Source organism: Amphiura filiformis, unplaced genomic scaffold (assembly GCF_039555335.1).
Source record: "Amphiura filiformis unplaced genomic scaffold, Afil_fr2py scaffold_31, whole genome shotgun sequence".
NCBI lineage: Eukaryota > Metazoa > Echinodermata > Ophiuroidea > Amphilepidida > Amphiuridae > Amphiura > Amphiura filiformis.
The window spans coordinates 938,860-954,484 of record NW_027305495.1 but is presented as its reverse complement, the minus strand read 5'-3'; the positions used below and the strand labels follow the sequence as shown (position 1 = coordinate 954,484).

The 15,625-nt window shown below is 36.7% G+C and overlaps 1 protein-coding gene across 1 annotated transcript in view; it reads left to right on the top strand.

Moving 5' to 3' along the window:
• Positions 1-15,625, top strand: part of LOC140143876 (muscleblind-like protein 1) — a 485,567-nt gene that overhangs the window by 79,797 nt on the left and 390,145 nt on the right. Inside the window, exon 3 of the mRNA XM_072165702.1 lies at positions 4,520-4,566. The gene's annotated coding sequence lies outside the window, so the exon portion shown is untranslated. The remainder of the gene's footprint in view (positions 1-4,519; positions 4,567-15,625) is intronic.

Genomic DNA, 15,625 nt, shown 5'->3' with positions numbered 1-15,625 from the left:
TTATGCCATAGACATAGACAGTGAAGTGTGCAAATGTAATAAAAATCAAAATACAATTAAAAATTGGGCTATTCCATTTAAAATCCACACAACCCCTGTGGAAGATTTAGCTAAAGTCTTCCACAGAGGGAGTATGATTTTTGAATACCATAGACAATTGGGGAACTTCCATTTGAAATACTCACACCAGCAGTGGAAGATATAGGTAAAGCCATAATACAGAGGGAGTATGGGTTTCAAAATGATTAACCCAGACCAGTTGCATTTGAAAAATATACTCCCCCTGTGGAAGATATTTCCAAAATCTTCCACAGGGGTAGTGTAGATTTCAACTGGAATAGCCCATTTGGAAACAGATTGGTTTTTAATGGTTGGCAATAATGTAGAATAGAAAACAGAATGTGAAAAAAATCTGCCCACCCACCTTTAAGACGGAAATATGGCAAGTGATGCAGTGTATTTTTGAACCAATATATTGCGGATAGACTATAGATAGATAAATAGATACCCAAGTCACAATGTCCACCGGTCATCATGAATTATTGATGAATTGTCTAAGCCAAAACAGGTGCCAGACCAGTGACATGCTTTTACAATACCCGCAAACACAAAACGTTTTCGACATCATTCACAAAAGGTTAGAAAAGGTTGCCGGAAAATGTTTAAATGTCGGGTTATATAAAGGGTATATAGGTATAAAACGTTTACATAACATTAAAAAACATTTTTGATTAGCTGAATACAAATATTCAAACATAATGTTATTTATGTATTGATAAAATATTTGGTAAAAAATATTTTACAAATTATGCAATAACATTTTAATAATATTGTTGCAGTGAGTTTTCATACAAACATTTTAAAGCATTTTTATTACCTTTAAATAACCCGACATTTAGTGAAATTAAAATGTTTTTACCAAAATCAAAACCCAAAATGTAACCTGTTTAAGGGGTACTACACCCCTGCCCAATTTTGTGCCTATTTTTGCATTTTTCTCAAAAATTATAGCGCATTGGTGACAAGTAAGATATGTATATTATAGGGGCAAGGACTACAACTAATGCACTGGAAATTTTATTTCAGCACAGACAACAGTTGGGGAGTTACAGTCAAAAATGAGGAAAACCAATATTTGATCAATAAATCAATAACTACTTTCCTTGAGTTGCGGAATTTTCAGTGCAGTAGTTGTAGTCCTTGCCCCTATAATATACATATGGCCAGGGGTGTAGTACCCCCTGTGTATCATGAATTAAATTTATTCATTGGATCTCATCTTTGACAAAAACTGTGTAATTTTGTAGGTCTGGTTTCATTTTGTTGTTCTTTTTGCGGAGTCAAGTCAAAATCTCTGCCTAAAAGTTTCAACTGAGTACAAAATTGCCATACGGGGGACGTACCGCAAATTTGGGTAGCATTTGCGCCTTTTGCGGCCTTTTGGTATGTCAATGGCCCCTTTTTCTAGGCTAATTTTGGTATATGGATGGGTCCTTTTTTCAAAATGTTCAAGATTTTTTGGAAAGTAGCCAAATTTTGCCAATTTTTTTGCAATTTCGTTAAAATTTTGGGGAAAATGTGTAAAAACTAAGACAATTTTGGTAACGTTTGGCCAAAAATTAAGATAATTGGTATATTGATGGGTCCACTTTCAAATTCTCAGCGGCACACCCCTACCAAAACCAAACTTGAGTAGTTCCCCCGGCCTGAAACCTTCAATCTGGAGATGGAAGGGTAGCAGCGCGAGGAGCCCACCTGGAGGCTGAGTGACTAAAATAGGTGTATAATTTCATAGAAAACAATTTGGCAAGCCCCCTTAGCTCCCCCACAGAGTCAGCACTCCGAGGGGGGGGGGTGCACTCACATGTTAAGGTGGTACGGGTATGTGCGGCGGTCAAGGGTCCCTTTTTCAGGCTCTCCGGCAGTTCCTTAAGCCCCACATTTGGATCTGCTCCAGTTCTTTGAGCCTCAAACAATTGAGGTCTTTAAGCTTGGAAATAATTTAGAAATTGTTAGCTCAACAGCCTATAATTTGGCCCTAATTTCAGTTCTTCAAGCCACTATTTTGCCCAAAAATCAGTTCTTAGTTCCCAAAGTTTGGTGCTCCGCGCCGCACACCCCTGCCAAAATTTAAGTTGAGTGCCCCTCCGGGTCAGCACTTCACTATTGGAAGCTTTGCAACACTTTTAGGTGAACACTGTAATTGCATTGTATCATTACCATTAGCTTCTCAGTCAGCACTGCTACCTGTGTTTATGTTATATAGGCCTACATGTTACAAGACACTAAGACAGTGACAAGTGCGATAATTGCATTTTATTTAAAGAGTACAGGTGCAAAACATGATTGCTGCCTTGTGATATTTTCTTGAAATTAACTTCTTTGGATACAAGACTATTTGGATACAATAGGCCAATCCTCTGGGCTAGGGTGGGGGTGGCATAGGGGGTACTCAGGGGTACAAATGACCATACAGGGATGGGTGGCAAACATGGGTCACATTTTTTTCTTTTGGTATAACAATGATCCCCTTTTCTAGGCCAATATTGGTACATGTTGAGTTATTTTTTCGAACTTTTCTCAATTATTTTGGAAAATAGTCAAATTTTGCCTCATCAGCCCAAATTTGTGAACATTTCCCAAAAATTTGGGGAAAAGTTGTTAAATTTGGCCAAAAATGTTGACTTTTGGTATATCGATGCATCCAAATTTCTTGACAAATTGGTATATTGATGGGTCTACTTTCAAATTCTTAGCAACACACCCCTACCCAAACTAAACTAACTTGCGTAGCCCCTCACTCCTTTTTAGTTTTTTAGTGTTCAGGTTCAGGAAATGACACTTCAAGTGTGCATCTACAAACAACCGCCCGGTACCTTGATTTCTGATGCCCTAAATGTCAAGCTCTTTGAATACAGGACTTCTTATTGGATACAATAAGCCATTTCTCCTCTAAGGTCTTTAAGGATTCACATCAATAGGTCTGCAGACTCTGCACTCAACACCCATACAAGTGTTTGTGTCTTCAGATAATGGGAATGGCATGTTAGCTTGACAGTGATACTTTACAATATGGTGGGAGGATGGAGTGGATGAGTGAGGAGCACACAGACTCTGTGGCAGAAAGACTTATCTCCATTAGCTGCTGGGCACGATCCAGTATGAGTGTATTGGGCTTTTCCATTTAAAAACTACACTACCCCTGTGGAAGATTTTGGAAATATCTACCACAGGGGGAGTATGGATTTCAAATGGAATGAACACATTAGGCAGCTCCATTTGAAACTCACACTCCATCTGTGAAAGATCCAGGTTAAATCTTTCCATGAGGGTGTAAGAAATTCAAATGGAGCTGCTTAATGTGTTAATTTCATTTGAAATCCATACTCCCACTGTGGAAGATACTTCCAAAATCTTCCACAGGTAGTGTGGATTTTAAATAGAATAGCCAATTGTATGAATGTATAATATTGAGTGCATAATCATACATGAGTGAGTTCATGTATATATATCACATACACTCATGACAAGCTTACACAGCAGCTAATGGAGATATGTCTTTGTGCTGCTAAGGCATCAAAGTCATCATTAGCTGCTGGACATGCCCCTGTATGAGTGTTACAATATTGAGTACATAACCTTACATGAGTGAGTTCATGCACATATCACAGGTACTCATAACAAGCTCACTCAGCAGCTAATGGAGATATGTCTTTGTGGCGCTAAGGCATCAAAGTCTCCATTAGCTGCTGGACATGCCCCTGTATGAGTGTAACAATATTGAGTGCATTATCATACATGAGTGAGTTCATGCACATATTACAGGCACTCATGACAAGCTTACACAGCAGCTACTGGATATACGTCTTTGTGCCGCTGAGCCACCTAAGTGTTCCTTATCAGTGGGTTTTCAGTTAGCATCCAAACAGGTGTTAATATGATAGCGATAAATGGCAAAATTTGCATTTTGAGTAGACAATGACATGCTATGATACTTACTACATGTGTACTGTATACATTGTAGGTTTTATTTATGAAGCAATTATCTGAAACAATGTACTTTGAAAAAGAGACAAACATAATTAGCAAATAGAGCAATACAAAAAGTAAAATTAATGTTTAAACAGAGGAAGTAAGGCGCGAGGACGCGCCTTACGAGGAGGGAAAGCATGTCACGGAGGTATAAGTACGTTAGCGTTATAGACCTGACGGGGAATTCCTCTTTTGGTCTATACGCCAGCGCGCTCACCTCTTAATCCCAGGGTCGTGGGTTCGAGTCCCGGCAGGACCGGAAGTGGCTCGAGGAGGCGCAGGATATTTCCGTGAGGGGTTTGTGATAATTTAAAACGGAGGAGCGCTTCTCGTAAATCCTTCAGGGAGAATCTAAATGATTCTCACAGCATCCAACAAACTTCTAGTCCTATGCATTGCATTCATGTGTTTTCCAATTTATAACATGTCAAACTTTCTCGTAAAATAAAAATAACCCCAATTTTTGCCCATCTTTTCTTTTCTACAGGCATCATTTAATTTGCTAGGATTCCGCTGCTCTTAAGTAATCCGTGGGTAAGTACCATATCTTTTTTAAAAATTGTATAGGGCCTTCATAAAGGTGACAGGGTTTGAAATAAGCCCATGGCCCTCGACGTTGTCTGAAGGCTCAACAAATTCTGCAGCACAAAGACATATGTCCATTAGTTTCTGTGCATTTATGTAGGGCTCAGCAACACAAAGACATATGTCCATTAGTTGTTGTGCTTTTATGTAGGGCTCAGAGACGCATAGATATGTCCATAAGTTGCTGTGCATTTATGTAGGGCTCAGCGACACAAAGACATATGTCCATTAGTTGCTGTGCATTCATGTAGGGCACAGCGACAAAAAGACACATGTCCATCAGTTGTTGTGAATTTATGTAGGGCTCAGTGGCGCAAAGACATATGTCCATTAGTTGCTGTGCATTTATGTTGGGCTCAGTGGCACACAGACGTAACTCCATTGCTGATGAAAATTGCACAGAGAGTTTTTGTATCAAAGTCTGTCGCATATTTAGACATGAACATGTCGCATATATATATTTTAGTTTATATTGCAACACTTTTATTTTTTAGTCTCGCAGGTTCCTAAGCTCTAAGTTTAAGTCTTGTACAAGCCAAAGTGCAATGCTAAGAGGATTACGCCCACCCACCAACATGTACAAACATGAAAACAATAGTGCTAAACCAATAAAGCACAAAGCTATGTTTAAATCTTGACTTGAGCCACATATCGTCCGACTTGTATTAAAATTCTCGTTCTCAATCACCACACGTAGGTAATGTGAACAATGTCTGCATTGAGTTTGAGTCGGTAACGTCACATATTGCGGTTCAGAAAAGATGTTGTGTTGACCTGTATGTCTCGCAGGAATGTAAATTCTCTAAAATGTGGCAGTGCGGTGGGTGGGTGGGATAAAAGCCCCATGTGATTTTATTGGAGGAGTAAAGATGGGAAATACCATGTGTCCAAGGCTGCTTTAAGTATTTTTGTAGTCACATAATATTGTTATGCTGTGAATTAAAAGAGAAGCAAAAAATCATTTGAAAGATCAATTTAAGACAGATATTCAACTTCATTATAACCAAAATTAATGAGTGATTGCAGCACAACCCCCTCGTTGTAAATTGTTGATGTTCTGTATTACTTTCCTGATAGCCTCTAAGCTAACCCAAGATACCACTTCACATATAGATGGGGTTCTTCATGCATTATTGATCATAAGTAAGCACATTAAATGAAATAATGTAAGTGGCAGCTATTGCATTCTACTGCACTTTTGACGATCCAGCACTCTGCCCATGATATGTTTCATCTTCATGTTCTTTTGGTACAAATACTTGTCTCCAAAGAGGTCAAGATAAACATACATTTAATGGAATGGTAAACTTGAATATGTTGATAGGAAAAGTGGGGTTCCTAGGTGTAATTTAAATCAAATAAAACCTGTAAATAAGTTGACCAAAAAACCCTGTTCTATAGACCGACCGATCCAGATTTTGCATTTTAATTTTTTTTAGCTGTATGCAAATAAAAACATCTGTTTTCAAAATAAAAAAATTTCAGATTTTATTTGGATTTGTGAAGTTTCTGTGATTTTTAGGGTTATTTTGTTTCTTCCAGAAAAAAAAATCAGACTGATCAATTCTACTTGGAAAGTCCATCTGCCTGTATGATGATCTAATGATGATTCAAGATGTCCCAACAGTATCCGAGGTTCATTGTAATTGTAATTTGCAAACGGGGCTAGTTCAATTCGCATGATAATAAAAAAATTGTTGTGAAATCGAACTAGAGACCTGTCCATCTGTCACGTAGAACTTAGAACCAACATGTCTGCCATTTCAATTGTTATACCATTCCGGTTGAATTTATTCGATAGGGTCTATAGGAATGATCGGTGTACTATATTTTAAACTTAAAGTGTTTAATAATAATTTAATATTCTAGCTGATGTAGGTATAATAGATATAAAGTATAGTTCTCTGTTCTTACTGCTATGTCAGTTTGTAACAGAAACATAATGCATCATTGCATTTGTGCTATGGTTTGTTTGCTTCCGGAAATAGCATTATCCACAACACGTAGGCATGCCTGTTTTTACAGAAATTTTCATGCGACTCTTAATTTTTACCGGTCTTGTAATTATATAATGTCAAACAAAACAACTGATTAAAATTTTTATTTGTCTTTGGCATAGTGCTAGTAACTCATGGTTTATAAACATGATAAAATAAACTGGTAGATAGAGTGAAATTAGATTGTACCAAAAATTTGTGACAGTATTTTGGGAACATTATGTGTAACACTATACATGAGATATTTTTGTTAGATGTGTAGGCCGGAAACAAACATGCTACATGCATTATAGGCCATTAGGTCATGTTGAGGTGATGTAAACGGTGGTAGACTTAAATATGACTTGTATGTGGAAAGGAATAGGCCGACAGTTTTGAGAAATTTACGTAAATATTGTAAAAAAATTTATAAAAATTTACATAAATGAAGTTTAGAGAGGGAAGCATGAGAAATATTTTGGGCCTAACCTTTTCATTGTATTTAATTTCATTTATGATGATAAACGATGGAGGTGATGGTGATGACAATGTACTGCTGCTGTGATGATCAACAACATTTTCATCATCATCATCATCATCATCATCATCATCATCATCATCATCATGACAACCAAAACAGACACCAGAAAATATGACGATGATGTTCAACAACATTGTCATCATCATGAAAGAAAAATGAAAAAAATAAAATAAAATAAACAAACAAACAGAAACAGAATTGGGCTATTCCAGTTGAAATTCACATCCCAATGGAAGACATTTACCTTAATCTTCCACACAGGGAGTATAGGGAGTGTGAATTTCATATATGGAGGCTACCTGAATGGGTGACTCCATTTGAAATCTACACCCCTTAGGTGGAAGATTTAGGTCACATCTTCCATAAGGGGGGGGGGGGGTGGATTTCAACTGGAAATGCCCATTTTCAAAAGAGTTAAGGCACATATCGTAGTATGATTTATCACATAAAATAGAACTTAGATCAATTGTTGCTGTGAAACAAGCTATTCTTAACTAATGTATTTCTACAGTAAGCCATAGAGAGCAGTTGCTTTGATGCATACATTTCCTTACATATTCCCATTGTGTTGAAGTGTGGGTGATGCACTAGGATCCAAAACATTCTCATCTATTAGTGCACAGTTCTTTAACCCCAATACATTTGTATATTCATTGAATGACCTTTGAAACTTTGGATACAAAAACTCATACTCTGCAACTTGAGGTCAAATTTTGCATTATGATTGTTTAATTGAGGTTATTGGACTATGCCATGGGGATGAGGCCACTGTGGTTCATAGTGATGGCAGGAAGAAATCCAGACTTCAATCTTCTTATAAACTCATTCATCAATTTTTGACATCCAATTCTAATGAGATTTTCGCACAAAAAAAAATTGTATGTTCAATAATTTTTCTTATAATGTGAATATTTTAAGATTGCAATTTCCTTTTAAGAAAATGATAAAACTTGATTCGAATTATACCATTGGTCTTCATTAAGTTGCATTAAAGTTAGACTTGCACCAGTATTTTTGTTTGCTGTCGGTGTTCGATAACTCGGTGTTGCATGACAATTCTACAAATGTGATGTAAGAATATTAAGTAATAATGGAAGCATCGTTTGATGAAATGAGGGGATGTATCAATGTATCATGTTGCAAAGGATTCTGGGAAGGGTGAGATACAGGGTTATAGCTAGGCAAATTTTAGTGCCGGGTAAAATTTATATGAAATGGTTTATAATAAATTTTTATACTGATTGTTCATTAATTTTGAAACATTTGAGACTGGAGTGCCGGGTATTTGGGCTCAAAATTAACTTGAGTGCCGGGTGGAAATTAAGAGTGCCGGGCAGGGCTGCCCGTCACAGCCAAGCGTAGAACCCTGGTAAGATATCTTCTGTGGTTCATCAGTGTCTTTGTGGTCCACTCAAGTAGAAATACTCGATCTGTAGATACAATGCAAATCAGACACTGTCTTTTTACTTAAGGGGCATGTATCTTGGAATTAAACTGATGAAGGATGCATGCAGGAGAGTGTTTGATGCAAAATTTAAATTTTATTTTCACTAAATTTTAAAAGTGTACATTTTTGGAAAGGGATTGCACTGTAACCTTGAATTTTGGAAAAAGTACCCATTTTGGGCCTTTTTAGGCCCATTAAATTCAGATTTTTTTCACCCAAGTCAATAATCCCAGCAAATCTCCAACACCAGGAATTGAACCGGAGACCTCATGCACCAAAGGCAAGCACCTTAAGGCTAAGCTCTCTCAAATGAACAAAACTAATAGTTAGGGAGGAAGAGGGACAAACGATGATTACGTTTTCATCTATGCTATTCAAAGTACCGGTATTGATGTTATTATGTCAGGTTTTCTTACAGACGGGTAAGCGCACAAATAAATGTGGCGCGAAAATGTCCTCTTTTACAGCTGTGAAAGTCTGGTGGTGTCAATATTGGAATATGAACTTTCACTTGAGCTCCAAGACTTGCCATCAGTCTAGACTGAAAGCAGGTTTTTAGGTTACAACATTATCTCAGGTTAAGCTCAGTGAGGAATAAAATACATGTGTGGTTTATATGTGGCAAAAAAATGCGCAGGTGTATAGAATGGCAATTAATGGCTCCCATCTACATGATCTGTACATAATTATTTCAATTTATTTATTTTTTCCAAATTTCGGGGGAGGGGGTGGGGGGATCCCGGTGGGTTCAGTTTGTATTTAAAGGTAGGACGTATGACCGTTCCAGGATTTGAAAATGACCCTATTTCACGGGAATCGAGGACATTTGCAGCAATTTTACCCCCTATTTTGCGCTGAAATCAAGGACAATTTGCCCCCAAAACCTCCCTATTTTTATCATTTTGAGGACGATTTTCATTTCACCCCTTATCACAAGGAATCAAGGACATTTTCGAAATAAATACCCCTATTTTTACCATTTCAAGGACGCTTTTGAATTTCCCCCCTATTTCACAGGGAAATGAGGACAATAACGAAAACTGTAGCGGTAAAACACGGACGAAAATCCTAGAAATACACCCTATTTTTCATTTCAAGGACAATTTTGCTCCAAACCACCCCTAATATGGACAATCATGAACAATTTTGTCCTCGAAAATTCATGGACATTTCTTGAAAAGTACCCCTAATTGGAACCCTCATGCGTACACATTGTCAGTGAAGACTGAACCCACCGGGGGGATTTGTAAAGTCATCCTACTGCCTTGCTGCTAGAATGACTTAACTATAAATTTGTGATTTTTATTTCGTCTAAAAAGACCTAAGAAGATGTAAATGTGAAAGGTTTTTGTTTCAGTTGAAATCAATACAACCCTATAGACATGACTTCCACACAGGGAGTGTGAATTTTAAATGGGGTTACCTGAACAAGTGACTCCATTTGAAATTGACACCCCTGTGTGGAAGATTAAGGTCATGTCTTTTTTAGGGGGTGTAATGGATTTCAACTGGAATAGCCCATTTTCCCCCCTCTTCCCCGGTTGGTATGTCACTGAAGCAGTCAGACAATATCTTTTAGTTTGACCTAATCTGAAACTCGTAGTTGATTATCCATCTCAAAATCTAGCATAAGGCAGCTATCTTGCACTCACCCTCATTATTGCATCAAGGAAAACATTTGTCTTGGAAGCAGCTATTCATGTCTTACCCAGATAACATCCATCTCACGTTCCCTACATAATGATGTGATTTTCTCTATGACAACTTCATGTTGATCAATGCTCTAAAATAACCAATTTTAAGTAAAGAAAACACTTTGTGTGTAATGTTGATTTTTAAGGTAATAAAAGATAAAATGTCTCCACGGATGTCACTTGAGGTCGCTGTACAGAGCAGACAGTTTTGCCTACCCATAATGCATTGGTGGCATTGTTCATGGATCATCAACAAAGTCAGTTGTGCAAAATTATTAGAAACATTTTATCTTGAACCCAAGTCTGAAAGCAGTTGTCTTCAATTTTCAACATTTAGGATTATGCCTTGGTTTATATAACCTACAGGCACTGGAATCAGGGTGTTAGCTAGCCATGAGTCCACCCACCTGTCATTTTGGACAGGCAGTTTTAAAATGCCTATATGACATATATACCAAATTCTGAAAATAATGCTTGAATAAGTTCTGTGAACTCAAACAAGACCAGGTTAATAAATCAAGGCTATAGCAATGGCTTTTTAACTGACTGAACCCCCAGAGGTCTGGGTTATGTTTTCAGGGTCAAATTTTGGACAGGCAGTTTTGGTACAAATGACAGACACATTGTCAAATCCCTGACTCAGGACTGATGCATGATGGGATAGGATGATGTTGAAGTTGCCATGTGCTGCTGGGATCTTCTAGTAATAAAGCAAAAATTGTGTTGCAAGCTGTGTTGACTATATGTTTCTCTATATTATGTGTGTGTATCTTTTGTTTTCTCTAAAAGGAATAGTGAAAACATGATACATGTAACATAGAAACACAATAAGCAAAGTTTTATAAAATGGATCAGTTCAGAGAATGGTGACCTATAAATGAGTGAAAAGACTCATCTATTTTAGTTTTTAGCAAACACAAAAATATTCTTAAAACATGATAAATGTGCTGCAAACATTTTTGTGTTTTCAAAATGTTTTAGTAACATTAAAATATCAGGTTATATAGGGCATTTAAGTGTTTCTAAAAGGTTTTATATGAAAAAAAAACCCAAACACTACAACAACAATTTTAATTATTTTTTTTTGCAAACATTTTTGCAAACTATTTTGTCATTTTCTTATTATAACATTATGTTAGAATGTTTTGCATCAAGTTTTCAAAAATTTCTTTGGAACATTATTATAACATTTTATACCCATTATATAACCAAAAAATAAAATGTTTTCTGTAGTGTAAAATGTTTTGTGTTTGCTGGGTTGTTCTCACGAGGCTTTATGCTTGTGTGCCTTTTTTTAAGTATAAAACTAGCTTGTGTGTCGATTTTTTCTTGTGTGTCTAGGCACAGAAGTAAGATCTTGCAGGGGGTATTATTTTAAGAGGGGGGTGTAGAGGTCATTTTTAAAGGTATTGAAAAAGGCACTCAAACATCATCCAGTGACAACAACAAAAAAGACACACAAGAGTGTGAGGCGTCTGTCACATGTCCGTCGGGTCAAAAAGACACACAAGAAAAGTCACACAAGTCTCACAGACACACAAGTATACCGGGGTGAGTATGGATGTACTTCACAAGTTCTGATCAAATTGAGGAAACTAAGTTTTCACATATTTTCGTTCCAGTTTCACTCTGGGTATCAGTCAGAGGAATCTCAATTCCCCCTCCCACTTGCGATATTATGTGCTGTGCACATAGTTGCGACAGGTAAATTGGTGTTAGCAATGAGATCTACTTTAACAAGCTTGTTTGCTTGGTAGGTTGATCACTCACCAGATAAAGAGCCATTGGGATATTCCATTTAAAATCCACACTACCCCTGTGGAAGATTTGGGAAATATCTGCCACAGGGGAGTATGAATTTCAAATGGAATGAGCACATTAGGCAGCTCCATTTGAATTTCATACACCCTCTAAGAAAGATTAAATCTGAATCTTCCCAGAGCGAGTTTCAAATGGAGCTGCTAAAGTGTTAATTGCCTTTGAAATTCATACTCCCCTGTGGAAGATATTTCCAGAATCTTCCACAGGGGTAGTGTGGATTTCAACTGGAATAGCCCATTCAGCCTTTTCATGCCATTGTGCTATTCCAGTTGAAATCAATACACCCCCTGTGGAAGACATTCCCTTAATCTCCCACACAGGGTGTGTGAATGTCAAATGGGGTTACCTGAATGATTGACTCCATTTGAAATATCTGGGTGAAATATATACACCCCCTGTGTGGGAGATTAAGGGCATGTCTTCCACAGAGGGTATATGGATTTCAACCGTAATAGCCCAAAATCTCATAGGGTTTAAAAAGAAGTCATTGTAATGATACCATCTTGTTGAAAGAATGAGATGAAAAAAAACGAGGTGAAGAAGGTAAAAATGATGTTATGGTGGATCATGCTTGGCAGATAACGTTGTTTATATTGGGTCATGTCGTTGCGCAAATGACATCCAGAACATTGACATTGAAAACTACTCCACGTTTATTGAGACATCATATCCGCTGTATTTACTTAAGCTGTCACATTAATAAACTTGTCCATACATCTAACCAAAATGTGAATTGAGATCTTTGATGATGATATAGTATTATGTGTGGAAGTGTTCTTGATTGGATCTGTACTTGATGAATGTTTTCACTGAGATGAAATTTTCTATGACATAAGTACTATTGCACATGCTAGCATAGAAATCATGCTAGCTATCAGGCCCGTAAGTGAAAAAATTTTCCATGAGGGACAATTTTGTGAAAAGTGGACCTTCCTCCCAAAATTTAGACCTTTTTTGACCAAAAAAACCCTGATTATTTTGTTTGATATGCTCGCAAATTGGGATTTTGGGGGACATTATTTGATACTTTGCAAAATTGAGATGGGTGCGGCTTCACCCCAACACCCCCACGCGCCAAAGGATGTATTGTTTCCCAAATTGGCCCAATTTTGGCTCAAACATTTCTGATATTGACATAATTATTGTATTATAATAGAACTTCAAATTCTTAGTGTTCACCATGTCTAATTTTCATTGGGCCAAAATTAAGACATTCTTAATTCAGAAAAAATTTTCCACAAGGGACAATTTTGTGAAAAGTGGACCTTCCTCCCAAAATTTAGACCTTTTTTGACCAAAAAAACCCTGATTATTTTGTTTGATATGCTCGCAAATTGAGATTTTGGGGGACATTATTTGATACTTTGCAAAATTGAGATGGGTGCAGCTTCACCCCAACACCCCCACGCGCTAAAGGATGTATTGTTTCCCAAATTGGCCCAATTTTGGCTCAAAAATTTCTGATAGTGACATATTGTATTATAATAGAACTTCAAATTCTTGTTCACCATGTCTAATTTTCATTGGACCAAAATTAAGACATTCTATTCGGCCTCTGAATTAAACACTGCCTCTGTGTACGGGTCTGCTAGCTAATGAGATATGCTGTTATTTCCATGTGTACAAAAATGTTTGCAATTTTGATATTCTTTTTTTTGGATGAAATTGTGCGACTAATTATTTATTGCGAGTAATTAATAAAAAGCATTTATGTAACTTCATAAAAAAATTGGGGAAATAAAACCCTTGAGAAAATAACAACAACATAATTTTGATAAATGGTCTTAAAAATTATGCAGTATACAATTTGCAATTGAGAATATAATTATTTAAATGCACACACAGTAATTGTTTGAATTAAATATACGCACCATTCAGTAAATTAAATTGCATTATAATAGTAATGGCATTGTTTTGTGGCTGTTTTTGTTGATGCTATTTGGAGTGTGTCTGGATGAGTCAAGAGACAAGTCATTAGCATAATTGCAATGTGTGCTAACTGGTGAGTAAGGTGCAAAATGCATTGTAAACCATGTGCTGCCTTGGGTGTTTTCTGCATATGTTTATATTGACCAGTCCCTTCATTCAAAACTTTTGAGAACTTTAATAAGCAAGGATGGGTGACAATAATCGTTCTAAATATCACTGAAAATGTGTACTGTATTTTCTCGAATAAACGTCCCAGGGGGTGTTGCATTTTCCAAATGGGGGCGTTTATTAGAGGTCATTTTAAGAACGACAATTTCCGTTAAAATCATTAGGTAAGCTTAAAACTCATGCTGAAATGACGAACTATGAACTAGAAACACTGACTTCTGGTTCACTTCTGGGTGTCCGACCAGATTTTCGCTGATTATCGACACTATTATCGACCATGTGTGCAACTTGGTAAGCTTACTACATAAGATAGCATGGAATCATCGGCATTTGTGAAATATCTTGGTTAAAAAAGGGGGGGGGGCATTTATTTGAGGGGGGCAACTATTTGAGGAAACACAGTATTTTTTCAGAGTCAGTGTATAATGACCAGCACACAAAGCATTGGAAAAGTACAGAAGGCAGCCATTTGAGATTATTGCCTTTGAACCTGAACCCATCAACTGCTGCTACCAACCAGTTGCTATATGGCTATTCCATTTAACATTCATACTCCCCCCCTATGGAAAACATGCCCTTAATCTCTCACACAGGGGGTGTAGATTTTAAATGGAATCACCCATTCAGGTAGCCCCCATCTGAAATCCACACTCCCTGTGTGGAAGATTAAGGTCGTGTCTTCTATAGGGGGAGTATGGATTTCAAGTGGAATAGCCCATATGGTGCACCTGTTCAACCCACCAGCCCATCACATTGTGGCTTTAATTGAAATTAATTTTCTACACTTCTTGCTGGTGGAAGTCATATGGGGGTTTCTTCTTCATTATCCAATCCGTAGGGTGCATCTATAGTAATAAAATTAACACTTGAATTACACTGGAATTATGTAGTTGATTGCTTCAAATGGTGCTTAAGTTATAGTTAGAAATAATTAATATTTATAAGGTAAAATTAAATTTTGGTTTTGTGAAGCAAAATTTAGAAATAATATTTGATTAACAAACCTGATGAATATCATATTCATATTTTTATTTCGTATTTTTTTTAAATAAATTGTTGTCAGGTTTTAACACAGGCATTGCTGGAAAATATAAAGGAATTTGACTTTCTCTGTTATATCTAAAATAAATTTTGACATTATTTGACTTGTTTTATCACATGTTTCTTGATAATGATTTATGAAATTCATAATGATGTGAAAGGGAATTTGCATAATTGTTGGTGCATCATTCACAGAGACAAAAGAATGAACAAAATTTTAGTACAAATAAAAAAATGTAGAGGACATAAAACCTGTACTGCAACTGACAGAGAGCATTTAATTATTATCGTGAAACTTATGTGTATATTATATACCTGCCATTTTGTTAATTATGCTTTGTTCTGAAAGCATTTTTAAACTGCTCATAAAAAGCGTATTTAAAAAGGGTAT